The 15,732-nt window shown below is 39.1% G+C and overlaps 1 long non-coding RNA gene across 1 annotated transcript in view; it reads right to left on the minus strand.

Annotated features, from left to right (window-relative positions):
* Positions 1-15,732, minus strand: part of LOC129144995 (uncharacterized) — a 42,150-nt gene that overhangs the window by 4,548 nt on the left and 21,870 nt on the right. The window contains exon 2 of the long non-coding RNA XR_008549943.1: positions 6,888-7,048. This is a non-coding gene — a long non-coding RNA (uncharacterized LOC129144995). The remainder of the gene's footprint in view (positions 1-6,887; positions 7,049-15,732) is intronic.

The raw sequence follows: 15,732 nt of genomic DNA on the forward strand, positions 1-15,732 counted from the left end.
GATGCACAGGAGGATGAGAGGATTCACCAGAGATAAAGCAGGAAGCAGAACAGGCAGATGGATGGAAAACACTGCTGAGGGGAGCAGCGGGCGAGACAGGAGAGGTCTGCCACACCATGTGGGTATCTCCCTAGCTCGCTGGGAATCAAACTCGCACTGCAGAGGCTGCAGACAGCTTCACAGTGCTGCGCTCAACCCACTGTGCCCCCAGGGAGACCTCAATTAATTTAATTTAATTAGATTAACATAGGCCTATTAAAAACTCCCCATTACCCTTGGTAAAATAGACCATCTCCAAATTCTTTCCAGAATTAATACCTTGTGAATCTTTTAGGACACTCCCCATGTGACAGTTTCCCACTACTGGCTCTATTCCTTTGTGACCACCCATTCTCCCACTTCATTTTTCAGGTTTTATGACTTCGCTCTTGGCAGAAATTATGGACCTGTCCAAGTGTACATGGCTATCTCAATTAGCTGCTCTTTGCTAGGAGTTTGGTTTTGAAACCAGGGGTTTATCATGCCACAATATTAGTATGTCTGTGAAGACATCGTGCTTTTACAGAGAAAGAAGAATCCATGAGTCTTAGTTTTGAGCAGGGCCAACACAGCATCTGTGCTATCTCACAGAAACAGTTTGGACTGTGTATTCCACAGGAAATGGCCACATTTTCAGTGCAGCGACCCATGCCAACAGTCAAGGCAAGTGCCTCAAGCCATGATGGCATGGTAGAAAGCAGTCAGCCTGGAGGGAAGAGACTTGGGTTTATGTTCCAACTCTGTGTTGTATGTGAGATCTGGGCATTGGTGAATCCTGGAGGTTCAGTTTTCTTAGCTACTAAGTAGAGATAACAAAACCAAATCCATAGTGTTTTAAGAATTAAGGGGGCGGGCCTCCCCTGGTGGTGCAGCAGTTGAGCGCCGGGCTGCGAAGCTGCCTGCAGCCTCTGCAGTGACGGTTCAATCCCCGGCCACCGGCTGCGCGCGAGGGTCCCACATGGCACGCAGACCTCTCCTGCCTCCTGCTGCTCCCCTCAGCAGTGTACTTTGGTCCTTCTGCCTGTTCTGCTCTCCACTCTGACTCTGGTGAATTCTCTCACCCTCCCACGCTTCTGACTGTACCCAGTGCTTGTATAAATAAATAAATCTTTAAAAAAAAAATTAAGGGGGCAATGAAAAAAAAAGAATTAAGGAGGCAAATACAGTATTGAGAGATCAGTTACAGAGTGGGGAGATCCAGTACAATATAAAAGAGTAAGGAGGAAAGTACTTTGTAAAGCTTACAAGTTCTATAATTGTTAGTCAAGCATTTCTTCTTATTAGAACTTCAACATAAGAAAGGCCTTAAATTCCTGAGTCTTCTCCAATATACATCAACTTCATTAACTTTTTAAAAATTTTTTAAGGTTTATTTTATTTATGTATACAAGAACTGGGGTGTAGGCCAGAGGTGCAGGGGAGAGGGTGAGAGGATTCACCAGAGACAGAGTGGGGAGCAGAACAGGCGGATCCACTGAAATACACTGCTGAGAGGAGCAGAGGGCGAGACAGGAGCGGTCTCCTGTGCCATGTGGGCTGCTCCCTGGCCAGGGATCAAACTCATGTGGCAGTGGCTGGAGATAGCTTGACAGCGCTGAGACTTAACCCCTGCACCACCAGGGAGACGTGATGTTGTTGTTTTAATCATTACTAAACAATGAATTAAAGTAATTCAAAATTAAAAAAAAAACATACGAAAGCATAATAGTGAACGATTTTCCTTCCTCATCTTCAAATTTCTACCCTTTCCTATTAGAAGATTCTGCTTCCTTCCTTCCTTCCTTCCTTCTTTTGTGTGTAAACTCTCAGAGCTTTGGAATGAATGCAATCAAAGACATTTACACAACCAAAATCCACTCTCCTCTACCTTCTCCCTGTTTAACCACAAATGGTGACACACTATACCCATGTTCTCTACTTTGCTTTTATCCTTTAATAAATCTTGGAGAAATACTACATAAGCACACAAAAAGCTCTCTCATTTCTTTCTTCAATTCTTCTTTTTGAATGAGCTCTATTGTATAAATAGGACAGTTGTCTGATGAAAATTTGCTATTACAAACTATTTCATATGTAAGTGTAAGACAATTTCCTAAAAGTATAATTTCTGCATGGAGAAATATGAGAGTACCCATTTCCCTACAACACCTTTGTCAACCAAGCATGTTATCAAATCTTAGAAGTTTTGCCAATCTGAGAGGTAAAAATGCTATCTCAGTATAGTTTTAAGTTGTATGTGTATGTATTTAACAAATATGTTACTAAATGAATGCTGTCACTGAATCACTTATCATTTTCTTTTTACTAAATTATCTTATTTTTCCAGTAAGTCATTATTTTTATTTCTTATTAATTTCTAGAGGTTTATATACATGATATATATAAGGTTTTATATATATATTAAACCTAAGTTTAAATAGATCTAAGTTTAATCTCATATATATATAAATCATGTGATATATATTTAAAATATTTGAATTTTTTTTTCAATTTGCCATTTGTCTTTTGAATTTGTCTGTGGTATACATGTGTGTATGCTTTAGCATCCAGAATTCTTTAAATTTTTATGTTGCCAAATTTATCAACATTTTATGTTTTATCACTTTTGAGTCATGGTTAGAAAGACTTTTCCATTCCAAAGACATAAATTATCCTTTAATAAATTTCTTTTTATTTTTGCATTTCAACATTGGGTTAATCTGGAATTTTTATGAGAGTGTGATTAAGGCATAGATCTAGCACTTTTACTACTAAATGATCACTCAGTACTTTTCTCCATTGACTTTGAGATGCCGGGAGACTATGCCAGATCTTTGATAACCAGAACTTTCAAAAAGCAAATCCACCAGAAAGTGCATTATTAAAGGGGTAGCAAGAAGAGCATGATAACTTGTCAAAATCAGTATCATAAATATGATTCTGCTCCCTATTCCTGACGCTTTTTCTTTAATTTCTATTTAGTGTTCTGGAGAAACTGAGATAAAAGAAAGTGGCAGTCTCTGTGCAGGTATAATTCTGTTTTTAGAGAGTAATTTCATTATGAAATCACATAAAAAATAACTTTAAAATCTTTCAATGACTGAGACCCTTTGTACCTGTTTATAGCAGTTGTAGAAAGAGTTCTGAGCCCCACCCATGCATGGAGCCAAATGTTGCCTATTTCAAACCTCCTGGCATTCCTGGGAAAAGGACAAGAATCTTTTTAATATTATTCATCCTTTCTTGTCCGTTTTCTCTCTAATAACCCCTCCAAATTTAAATCACTTTAATTATAATAATTAAACATATTGAGAGTTGTTTTCATGAGCCTACACTTTGCTAAGTGTTTCATTTACATTATCTCATTTGAAGGAACTCCATGACAGAGCTAGTCATATTAGCATTCTTTAAAGGTAGGTAATAGACACTAACTCTATGAAAGCCAAGCATAAAGAGAATTTATAACAAAGTTGTGGTAGTTCACCAAATGCAACAAATTGATGAAGAAAGAAGTTTAGTAAGGATAGGAAAGAACATGTAAGGTCTGGGGAGTAACTAATTAATAGGCTTTCTTGCTGGAATTTACCCTATGAGATGAATTGACTCCAGCTTTGTTCCATCATTTTTTTTTTAAATATCATTCTATTCCAGATTCCGAGTCCCACAAGAGAAGAGATGGATGTGATAGATTACACATCGCCACAAATTATTTGGAATCCTTCCCATCAAAAGTTAGAGCTTATTTCCTCACTCTGGGAAACTGAACTGTGACTGATTTTAGTGAGAGGATGTGGCCAAGGTAGTATTGTGCAAATACCAGGGCAAGGCTTCAAGAGGCCTTGCAACTTCAGCCTTTACCCTTTTGAAACCTGATATCGCTGTACTGAGACAAGGCCCAGGATGGTCTTGAATATAACAAATCCCATAGAAGGAAAGAGATCTCAAAAGAAAGAAGGTCAACTCTGTCTGCTGAGGTCCTGATGCTTGAGCTAAGCTGCCAACAAAATCTCATTCTTTTCCAACCCAACAGTTAAATTTTGTCACGAGTGAACTCTGATGAAATCAGCAGAAATACTCCATTCATCCCAGAAGTGTAAGAAATGACAAAGTATTGTTGTTTAATCACTAAATTTGGAAATGGTCTGTTATACATCAATAGAGAGATACTGTTAGATTGGCCTAACTTAAATCACAGTTTCTTTCAACTATGTGCCCTTGTTTAAGAGATAGCAGAGAATGTGGATTAATCATTCAATTAAGACTAAATATAAATGGGTGATTTCCTGAAGAAAGGGGAACACATACTCAGTGACCAATAAGACAAGTATGTAATAGAGGATAGTATAGTATACATAGTATATACAATCATAACATATATAGTTATACTGGTATAATTACTATAGTGTATACCACTATAACCATTTTACAGATGAGGAAATTAAGAATTAGAAAGCAAAGATGTCTTCTTTACAGACACATCACCCAAAGCAGTGATAGTGAAGGCAAAGATAAACAGCTGGGACTACATCAAATTAAAGAGCTTCTGCACAGCAAAAGAGACAATAACAAAAACAAAGAGAAACCCCACCAACTGGGAGAACATTTTTGCACCCAACACTAATGATAAAGGACTGATCACAAAAATCTGCAAAGAGCTGATGAAACTCAACAACAACAAAGAAAATAACCCAGTCAAAAAATGGGCAGAAGAGCTAAAAAGAAACTTCTCTGAAGAGGAAATGCAAATGGCCAACAGGCATATGAAAAAATGTTCAACATCACTTGTCATCAGGGAAATGCAAATCAAAACTACCATGAGATACCATCTTTCACCAGTGAGAATGGCACATATTAAAAAAACTAGCAACAACAAATGTTGGCGAGGGTGTGGAGAAAAAGGAACTCTTCTGCACTGTTGGTGGGAGTGCAAACTGGTCCAACCACTGTGGAGAGCTGTGTGGAGATTTCTGGACCTACTAAACATAGAGCTTCCATATGATCCAGCAATTCCACTCCTAGGTATTTACCCAAAGGACACAGAAACATCAATTCCAAAGAACACCTGCACCCCTATGTTTATAGCAGCACTGTTTACAATAGCTAAGCTTTGGAAACAACCCAAATGCCCAAAAATAGATGACTGGATCAAGAAGATGTGGTACATATATACCATGGAATATTACTCAGCATTCAAAAAAGATAAACACATGCAATTTGCAGCAACATGGATGGCGCTGGAAGGGATCATGCTCAGCGAAATAAGCCAGAAAGAAAAAGAAAAATACCGGATGGTCTCACTCATAGCAAGAATCTAGAAAACTTAAATAAGGGATCAGGAAAATGAATAACTATAAGAAAGTGAAAATCAAAATCAACAAAAAACTATGAACCAGAGACACTTTTAGGGGGGCGGGGACGGGAGGGGAGGGATTGGGGTCAGAATGGGGGGGGGGCTGCAATTGTATGGGGAATATAAAAATAAAATTTATTATTAAAAAAAAAAAAGCTATACCAATACCTCTTTATGGCATTGTCAAGTCATGTCCATTCAAATAAATTAATGTTCCCATCAAAAAAAAAAAAAAAAAAAAAGCAAAGATGTCTTAGGCCCTCAAATAATTAAATATCAGATGGGAGGGCACAATATACCATTCCCTCCCAGTAACTCAGATGTCTTATATATATTACATTATAAAATCAGAAAATTTGAACAAAATTTGTCTGACTTCATCCTCATTAGTAATTCAATGTTTTGGGGAGGAGAAAAAAATCCCTAAACAACAAAATCTGCACAGGATGAAAATGCACACACTAGTGAAAAGTAGCATTAATTTATCCCAAAACTAGCTCTTCCCTTATTATTCATTACCCAACTGCTTCTAGCATGACAAACGCTACCATTCATACCAGTGAGGTATGAGTTCTCACACCCCTATGCTTCTTCTGTCATCATCTCCCCAACTGAGAGATGCATTCTACTCACCCCAGAGACAGCCCCTCTGTGAGATATTACTGGTCAGAACAGACAGGCTCTTGGGCCTCCCCTGGGTGGCGCAGTGGTTGAGCGCTGGGTTGCGAGGCTGCCTGCAGTGCCAGTTCAATCCCCGGCCACAGGTGAGGGTCCCACAAAAAAAAAAAAAAAAGAAGAACTGATAGGCTCTTCCTAGTCTTGAAATAGCTGACACACACTCTGTCTCATATTATTTATTTGAATTTCAACTAGATGGTCAGCTTTCAAGTCTTGGAAGACATTTTATTTATTTTTACACTTGCAGAACTTAACATTCTCAATAAAGGTCTGCTGATCCAACAGAAAAGGGAAGTATCTTCTTGGATATTGGGATCCTTCATCATTTGATTTTATATTTTCTTTTTCCACGTTATTGGTGTTTGTTGAAATACAGACCCAATCTTTTTTATTTTTCTCAGTCTTTGCAGGGAAAAGTGCATACCAGAAAGCTACTCTTGACTTACCTCTGATTAGAATCAACAACTCAAATGAGTTACTTTTTTTTCCAGTGCTGAAAAACTATATCTTTTCCAAAATTTGTTGGGAGGGAAAAAAATCCCTAAACAACAAAACCCACACGAGGTGAAAATGGAGTCTTCATTTTAGTTTTCCTAATGCAGAGCTCCTCTAACTTAATCAGTATATATAGAATTTTGGGATCTTACTAAGCTTCAGATTTTGACTCTGTGGGTCTGGGGTTAGGAGATCTGAAAGACTGCATTTCCAACAACATTCTAGAGGAGGTCAAGGCTGCTAGTTCATTGATTATACTCTGAACAGCATGAATCTGGAGACCAAGTGGTAAAGATGTGAGTAAAACCAGTGAACAAAAATCATCAGAAAACTTGTTCACACTTACCTCTGGGTTAATGGATTTTCTTTTGGATCATCTGTGGCTGGTTTTCCAATTTGGTTGCCTAACAGAAAGTTTGCATCAGTTGTGGGTTGAGAAACAGGAGAGCCTGTCTCTTGCCATTTCTTGCTCAGGCCATTCTGAGCAGAGGCATTAGGAGATCAGCCCTAAAACAATGATAACATTCATAAGGATACAAATGTGTAAAATGAACGTATGCCTGATTGTGTTTTTGTTTTTGTTTTTTACATCAACATTTTTTGGCATAAACCCAATTTCTTAACTGAATTGAGAAATCCTTGACCCATTGACTTTATTATATGATTTTAACCTGAAGCTACATCAGATGTTATAACCAGTTACATTTATTTGAATTGATAAGAGCCAATACCTCATATAAATTTAAACATTATTGGGCACATAATATTTGAGCATACATAAAGGAAAAAGAGGAACTTCTGTCAATAATGAATATAAAATCAGTACTCCAGTACTGAAGGACCCATGATGACCAGTGTAAGACAGGAATAATTTTGAGTTGGTCCAATCCACACTAAAATTCCAAAGGGCTAAAATTAATTTAGTGTTGATACTTTTAGAGTTTTTATAATAAGATAATTAGAGATAATCTGGGATATTGTTAAAATGATAAAAACCTAAATTTTTAGTCATTTTCAAAGACCACAACCCAATTGCAAGGACAGGAATAGTCTGACCAGGAATTTAACTGTTTCCCACCATTGTCTGCTGTGGTGAATTCACATCATTAGGGATGGAGAGACCTCCTGCCTTTCCATCTTGCAGTTGTAGGCATGTGGTGGTCATCCCTCTAATTTTCACACTTTGCCTAACTTAGTTTTCCCTTGACCAGAAACAAAGTTGTCTCATTCCATTAACAAGCAGGCAAGACTGAGTGAGTAAAACAGGCACATACACGCATGCACATTATTTTTATCTCCTACTAGGGGTGAAGAATGTAGCTATAAGGTCCTGACAGATGTACTGGTTGCCCCATGGGAAGATGGATTCTTTGCATCATCAGTACTTTCTTCACATTGCCATTAGATATCTCAAGAGAATAAATAAACAATAAAGGAGTATTTAACAAACCCTAGAAGTATGAGTGCATACTTGAGGTTAATAGAGAGTAAGAAGAAACTAGTAAAGGGGGAGAGGGCGCATTTCTAAGAGAGAAAGAGACCCAATGGACTATGGTGGAAGATTATGGGTGCTTTGGTGGTAGAGGTGATGTGGTAACAAACATCTAAGGAGGTCTGAACTTGTTCCCCTAAATCACATACACTATTATAAGCTATTGTTACCTCAATAAGAAAAAAAGCTACAGACAGAAAGAAAAAAATTTAATTAAAAAAAAATTAGCACCATGATTGGCAGAAATAGTAATGACAACAAAAAATGTCAGCCTCTGCCACTAACCAATCCTGCTAACCAGGACTTCTAAATTGGAAGAGATGAGACATACAGTGCCAGTGTATTCATTTGTTTAAAGATTAAACCATAAGTGAAAAGAATCCCTTTCCTCCAATTCAACTTTCTCTTTTACAAAAGAGAAACTAGACAAATGAGCTCACTGTGAACAACACACAGTTGAATCCATCTTGAAACCATCTTCAGAACAGTAGGAGGAAGGAACACTTCCTAGGCCGGTATATTGTACTCCAGGTAGTGTGGTGTTACTGAGGTAGAAGAGAAGGATACACGGGGTCTGAGAAAAGGCAGAAAAACCATCAGTGGACCTCAGCATAGTACAGATGGCTCATAACCGTCTTGAACAGAGCCATATGTGGCTCTTCTCCATTTGATGACAAGTAAGGTAGCCAGATATTTATGACTGGGATATTTTAAAAAATAGGTTTTATTTTGAAGGTACATTAAGACCAAAATATCAGTACCATTAAAAAGACAGTTTGTTATACTTACAGAGCCCAACAGAAGAGGGCATATTATGTCAAAGTGGGTCATACAAGGAGGCAGTGGGCCTCAAGCAAATTTTGTAAATACAAGCTAACCAATCCAGAGACCACACCTGCAATTGTCTCTTTTATAAACTTCTCACACTCCACTCCACCCCAGAACCAGGTACTGGACAACTCCAGACAGCCCTTTATGCCCCACAGCCCACTTAAATCATTCAATCCAGTCAATAAAGACCATTTATAGTGACTCGCATATTACATCCAATGGAAATCACAATAAAGTCTCTTGTCCATATTTTACCCCACTTGCTGTGTTCTTTTTTAAATATATATATATATTATTTATTTATTTATTTATATATTTATTTATTTATTTTCTTACATCATTGTTCTCCCCTCCAGTGTAGTCCCTGTAGTTCTGCACTACCATAGCACACATCTCCATAGTCCCTTGTGCTCTTCCTCCCTTTTGACTCTTTCCCTCTTGCTGTTTGCCTCAAGTCTATCAAAACACTAAAAATGGACCTAACTTATGATCCAGTGATACCACTACTAGGAATTTACCCAAAGGACACAAAAACACTAATTCAAAAGGTAACCTGCCCACCCATGCTTATTGCAGCACTATTTACAATAGCTAAGATATGGAAACAACAGCAGCAGGGTTGGTCAAGAACACAGGGAGTCTTTTTCCTGACCCTCTGTTTTGATTTTCTATGCTCCACCTATAAGTGTCCAAAGTGCGGGAACATGTCAATGTCAATGGGTTCTCACCTATGCACACAATTGCAAGACCATCAGGCTCAGGGTACAATAACAACAGGGTTTATTTAACAAACAGGAGATTTGGGGAAGCAAATAATTTCTAAGGCCACAAGTGGCCAGCTCTCTCAAGTCAGTGTCCACAGTGTCCAGAAGTCCCCCCCACCCAAAAATGTCAGTTATTCAAGATAGTGTTGTCCCATCAGCAAGGGCCACTGAGCTCCACTGTTCCTGACAGCAGTGCCATTTATGTAGTAAACAAACACCCATTGATATTCACTCAGTTAATCCCAAGGGGGTCTAGGGCAGTGGTGACCTCCTCCAGGACTGTGATATACGGAAAGGGACTGAGCGGCGAATCCTGCTGCAGGTGGAATATGACACAGGGTCCATGTTTAGCTCCATTATTTATTAAAAAGCCCTTGACAGACATGCTGAGCCGGTGAGGGGTGCTGTTTCCATGATGCACAGCATAATGGGCAACTGGGTTAGAGGTCAGGGCCTATGATAGCCTCTGTTTCCAGAACTGCTCAATAGTCCATCATTTGTTCTTTTACTGGTGTATAACAAGGGGGTTGCTTCTTGCATGAGAAGGCTTTGGTCAATTTATGGCCATCAGAGGTAGTCCAAGGATTCCAGTAAGAAAAAGTTGTCAAAACCTCTGCTGTAAAAGAATCTCTGAGGCACGAACAGGGGTACCTGATGATCTTATTTGGACAGATTTTACAGCACTTTTTTTGAGGAAGCCCCATTTAAAGTGCACTGATAAAGTAGCAACAGTGAAATTAAGTAAAATTTGTAAATAAGAAATATGTTGTCACCAGAAAGAAAAAACTGAAAGATGTTGAACTTGTATGTCCTTAATGAGTTGGTCAAATAAATATCCTTGGGGGCCAGTGTTGGCAGTGCAACATCACTGCAGAACACAGTTCAGATCTTTTCTGGAGAGATTATGTGCCCTGGCAAATGTTGAAGCATCTTACGGGTTGCCTAGAAAAGTGCATTGTTATAGAGATGTAGGCGATTAGAGATGAAGGTTATGGAGAAGAAGGCGAATTGCAACTGAGAGGTTGTTAAAATAGGCACGGAGCAGCCATATTAACCAAATCTACGATAGCAAAAATATTTAGCATTTGATTACATGGGGTCAGTAATTTTAACAATATGAGTATGGTATAGGAAATTAAGGTATGGAACCACAGTATTAAGGTTATAATTCACCAACAGGTACCATTCTTTTCCAGGCTTAAGATCCAGAAAAGCTGAATTTTTAAATGAACTAGTGGGAGTAAACACCCTTTTATCAAATAGATTTTATATAGTAAATTTTAATTTTTGGGTGCTATGTTTTAAGTTATATAGTCCATATTAACTATTTTAAGTGGGAATCCATGGGGTTTCACTTTATCAAGTCAACATGTAGGTACCAATGACTTGATTTAATTTCACTGTGTTAAAACCTCTATGCCCACTATGGGACATTTCAGAGCAATAGGTACTAATCCTGTGGAAAATGTAGGCAAAGCTACTGTTAAAGTGAGAAATATATATTTTTCCATTGTTTTGCTTTTAGTTACTTAGTTACACGCTTAAGATCTTAAAGGGTAGGGCCTCCCCGGTGGCACAGCGGTTGAGCGCTGGGCTGCAAAGCTGCCCGCAGCCTCTGCAGCGCCGGTTCGATCCCCGGCCACCAGAGGAGGGTCCCACATGGTGCGCAGACCTCTCCTGCCACCCGCTGCTCCCCTCAGCAGTGTACTTCGGTCCTTCTGCCTGCTCTGCTCTCCCCGCTCTGGCTCTGGTGAATCCTCTCACCCTCCCGCGCTTCTGACTGTACCCAGTGCTTGTATAAATAAATAAAATAAATAAATAAATAAATCCTTAAAAAAAAAAAAAAAACCATGAAAAAGATCTTAAAGGGTATACTTTTAAATTTAGTGGCCTCTCCAGATACAACTTGTGGCCCAGCATGGATTAATCTATGAAGCTGCGTCAATTGAGCTCATTTTAGCCAGTGCTAGAATTAAGTCAGTCTTGGAGGAACTTGTATTATTAAGTGCCTCAACTATTCTGTGTCTTTGCCTTGATTATCCTTTGCTTTGACTGTTCTGTGCCCCTCAGTGTGTAGAAACAGGGAAAGTTGATAAGGATTCTCTCAGGGCAAAAGTCCTGGTATGAAGGTCTATACATGCTGAAAACAGCATGTCCAGAAACAGAAGTAGGTGTTATGGAGTAGCACAAGCACTGAGACTTTCCTTGGCTTTCTCCTTACTTCTCAACCTTGGCTGGTACAACTGGTTATGCATCCCCCATATACTTGTGCATTTGCCTGCTCGCTTCTTTGATCTTTTCTTTTTCTGATTCTAAATAAAAATGAGACAGCCCTTGGAGCTGGGCTGCACTTTCTTGGTGCAGTCCCTTTAGGTTTCTCATTGTTCTGGACATGGACTCCGAGTAATCCATTTTTGTCCCGCCGCCACACGTCATAATGAGACACTGGGCTATAGAGTCACAAATGTGAACAAGCACCATTTTTTCCCTGTTATACAAATTTAGTTAGCATGTATATTTGTTATTTATAACAAATATAATTGTTTTTATATACAAATATAATTTTTATATACAAATAACAAATATAATTGTTTTTATATACATTTTTAGTATATAAATTTTAGGACAAAATTTTAGATTTCCAATTGGATCATTAAATATGTATATACATATATTTTGGTTTTTTTGTTGGGGTCTGTCTTTTATCTTTTGTTTTATTTCTGCTTTTTGCTATCAGAAGAATGACTTGGTGTGGGTTTTTAACCAGCTAGAGGAAATAGGGAGTGTGAAGCAACCTGAAGCCTTCCTTACAGGCAGCAGCCCCTCTCCCCTGGACTTCACCAGTCCCTGGTGCCTGCTCGGAAAGAGCAATAGCAGTTTTCCCCTGGGACGGCACATCAATCACCCTGTCCAAAGTCCCTTTTCCTTGCATTCTCTGTGGTCTCCTATCTCTGCCCGACTGTTTTTACTAGGTGTCCCCATGACCTCAGGTGGGTATAGATCTATTTCCAAGGAGAGTGACCGTGACCTTACCAGTATTTTTGAGCATAAGGTGTACTGGCCCACAGGAGTCCATTATCCTAGTTGTTATTTTATATGCCCAGATCAACTGTATGATCTCCTCACGGTCTCATTTGGGACAAGAGTAAAGTATTCCCAATTCCTTTTTTTTATTAAGCATTTTACCACCTGTCTCAAATGATGTGTTATTCACACTGTGGTAAAGGAATAAATTGCAACAACAATAATACAGGCAATAACACAAAGTTTCAGCCCAAAACAATATCGTCCACAGTGTGCCATGTTTTCTCAGGTGGATGTCCTCACACCAGCTGCCCCAATATGAAGGGCACGCTCCCTGTAGGCAGCGCAGGCTGAAGTGTAGGGGAAGATAACAACTTACTTTGCCTCACTGTATACAAATGCTGCCTGGTTGATCACTCCTTCCCCTGGCACTTGGAAGAAGTCATCGCTGGTTCTCTTCAGAGGGCCCTGTGGTAAGTCCAGCTAGTCAATAAGAAGGGAAGCAGGACAGGGCAGGGCATCACCCAGGCATTTAGGTAAGTAAGAAGCTCAGGCAGGACTGCTGGGGAAGACTCTGCTTTTGAGCTTCAAGTTTGGAATGAGAGTCAAAGGGAACACCTGGCAAGTGCAACAAAGAGCATTCTAGCTGCAGCACAAGTTCAGACCATACAGGACACCTTCCCAGGCTGCTGCTGCCATCCAGTGGAACCAATTAGTAGGCCATGAACAGTCTAAGCTACGCCATTCTATCCTGAGCTCAGCCAAACTACCCTGCTCACTGCACCAATATTTTAAATATAGTTTTGGTTATTATTTTAGTACAACAAGTCCAACAGATTAGTAAATGACTGTCATTAAAAATACAGGTTTTTGTACTCACAGATCCCTCGGGGTACAACCATGCTGGAGACTGGGAGACAAAACAAGGGTAATAAGCATGAGGTTGGTCTGAAGGCAAAAGGTATGTGGAAATTGTGGGCAAAAGCCTTTATTGTGGGTAAAATTTCTGCATATCTTTTACAAGAATACTTATGACTGTATTCAGGGTCCACCCAGGTAATCCAGGATGGATCTCCTTATCTCAAGATCTTTAATTACTTCCACAAAGACCCTTTTTCTAAGGTCAGTGATTTCCCTACTTCCTGCTCCTGAAGTAAACAAAGGAAGATGAGAAACACAGAAACAGCAGAGTTTGGGTACATGGGGCAAATCCATTTGGGAAGAAAGCATCTCTTTGGACTTCCAACTCTTGCGACATTTGAGTGCTGGGACATAGATGATGATGTGGCTGATGAGCTGCTGAGAGTATATTTAACTAAAGGTCCCTTCCCCCTCCCTTGATGACAGATTTAAGAGGAAGCAAGCACTTAGGAGGATACTTGGGACATTTCCTGTTCACAGAAACTTACTGCCTACTCTGAATGGAAGAAAGGATAGAGGTCACAGCATTTAAGTGAGAGGAAGATTCTGTTGGAGACAAGGTGACTTTAAATCCCACCTCTGCCACCAACTCTGAGGCCTTAGATTAAGTCACTTCCTAAATTCATCCTCATCTATAAAATCTTTATACTCACGTGATCTACCCCACAGAATTGTCATAAAAATAACATTATACGTGAAAGGGTCAAGCACAGTACTCCCCACAGAGTAAACACTAATTTCTCAATGTATAGCCCAGATTATTTCCAAAGCAAACATAAACTTTATTTTACCTCATTGCATTCAACAAGAAACTTCAACACATGAGGTGCCTTTTCTTGGGTCTCCTTCCCATGAAGTGATCCTTTCACAGAATTCTGCTGGGATCAATCATGAAGAAGGATAAAGAAAAAGAGAAAACCTGAGAGAGAGAAGTTCTGAACTGGAGTGAGTGGTCTAATATTGGGCTGAGGGTTAGAGGTTCAGAGATAAAAGGATTCATGAATGGAGAACAGAAAAGGCAGATTTATTGAATATCTTGCAAGGTAGCAGGGGGTGAGCTGGGAAGGATTGTCTTTGGGAAGAAGGATTTGGGGCAATCATTTATAGCCTGTTTTGTGGGCTTTTTAATGAATGGAAGTCAGTCTCTGCCAGTTGCCATCTGCTGGGGCATCAGATTTCTGTGGGCCTTCCACCAAGTTCTGTTTGCCCTGATTATGCATTTCTCAGAATTCTCTATAGTCCTTTATTGGACATGAGGACCCACAGCCAGATTCCCATGGCAATTCTGTTGGCTTCCCTTTCTTATATACTTTACGTCTTCCAGCATTTGTTTAGCTGAGCAAAGTGCAGAGATCGAGTTTTAACTCTATTAAATGATACCACAACACAAACCAGTAAAGCCCTAACTCGGGCAAGTTGAAAGGATCTGAGCTCAGTGGCACATCTCTTTGTGTGTTCTGTTTGTGTTTTCAGCTAAGCAGAGTTCTGGAAATATTCTCTGGATCACAGATCTTTCTAAACATATTTGTGGGAATATTTTTATATATATAAACAGCTATCCTGAGAACACTCTAAATCACAGAATTTGTTCATCATCCCAAGAGATCCAGGAAAAAATATCTGGTGGGTAAACAAAGTAGTTTTTTCAACTACCTCTCATCTTTGCAAGATATTTTTTCACACTGATACACTGAAGTAAAAAGTGTTTTTAGAGATATCTTTTTATTTCCCCCCTAATTTTTATGAACTTTTTACTAAGCACCTAGGGACTATTTTAAGGACTTTAAATGTATTAAAATATTCATCATGTAAATTTGATCATGTCAGTTTCTATGACTACATTTCCTTTTCCATTATTAACAGAGGAAAAAGATGACATGCTTCCACTTTCCTCATACTCTCTGTTAGTTGATCTAACGGCAAGCACTCTTTAAGCTTCCTGTGCCTGCCTTGCTAAGTGCACAACCATCTGAATAGCATAGGGGAAAATCCACAGAGTTGTTTGGGTAGAGGAGACATTTCCCCCTAACCCTCTAGGTTTTTCTCAGGCTGTTGAGTAATCAAAACAGCATCAGACTGAGTAGAAGGAGAAACAAATAATTTAATTATTTATGCATGGGAAATCTACATAGAAAATGAAGATTTTAAATATAGCAAGG

Source organism: Talpa occidentalis, unplaced genomic scaffold (assembly GCF_014898055.3).
Source record: "Talpa occidentalis isolate TD23 unplaced genomic scaffold, MPIMG_talOcc4v2.1 talOcc4.8, whole genome shotgun sequence".
NCBI lineage: Eukaryota > Metazoa > Chordata > Mammalia > Eulipotyphla > Talpidae > Talpa > Talpa occidentalis.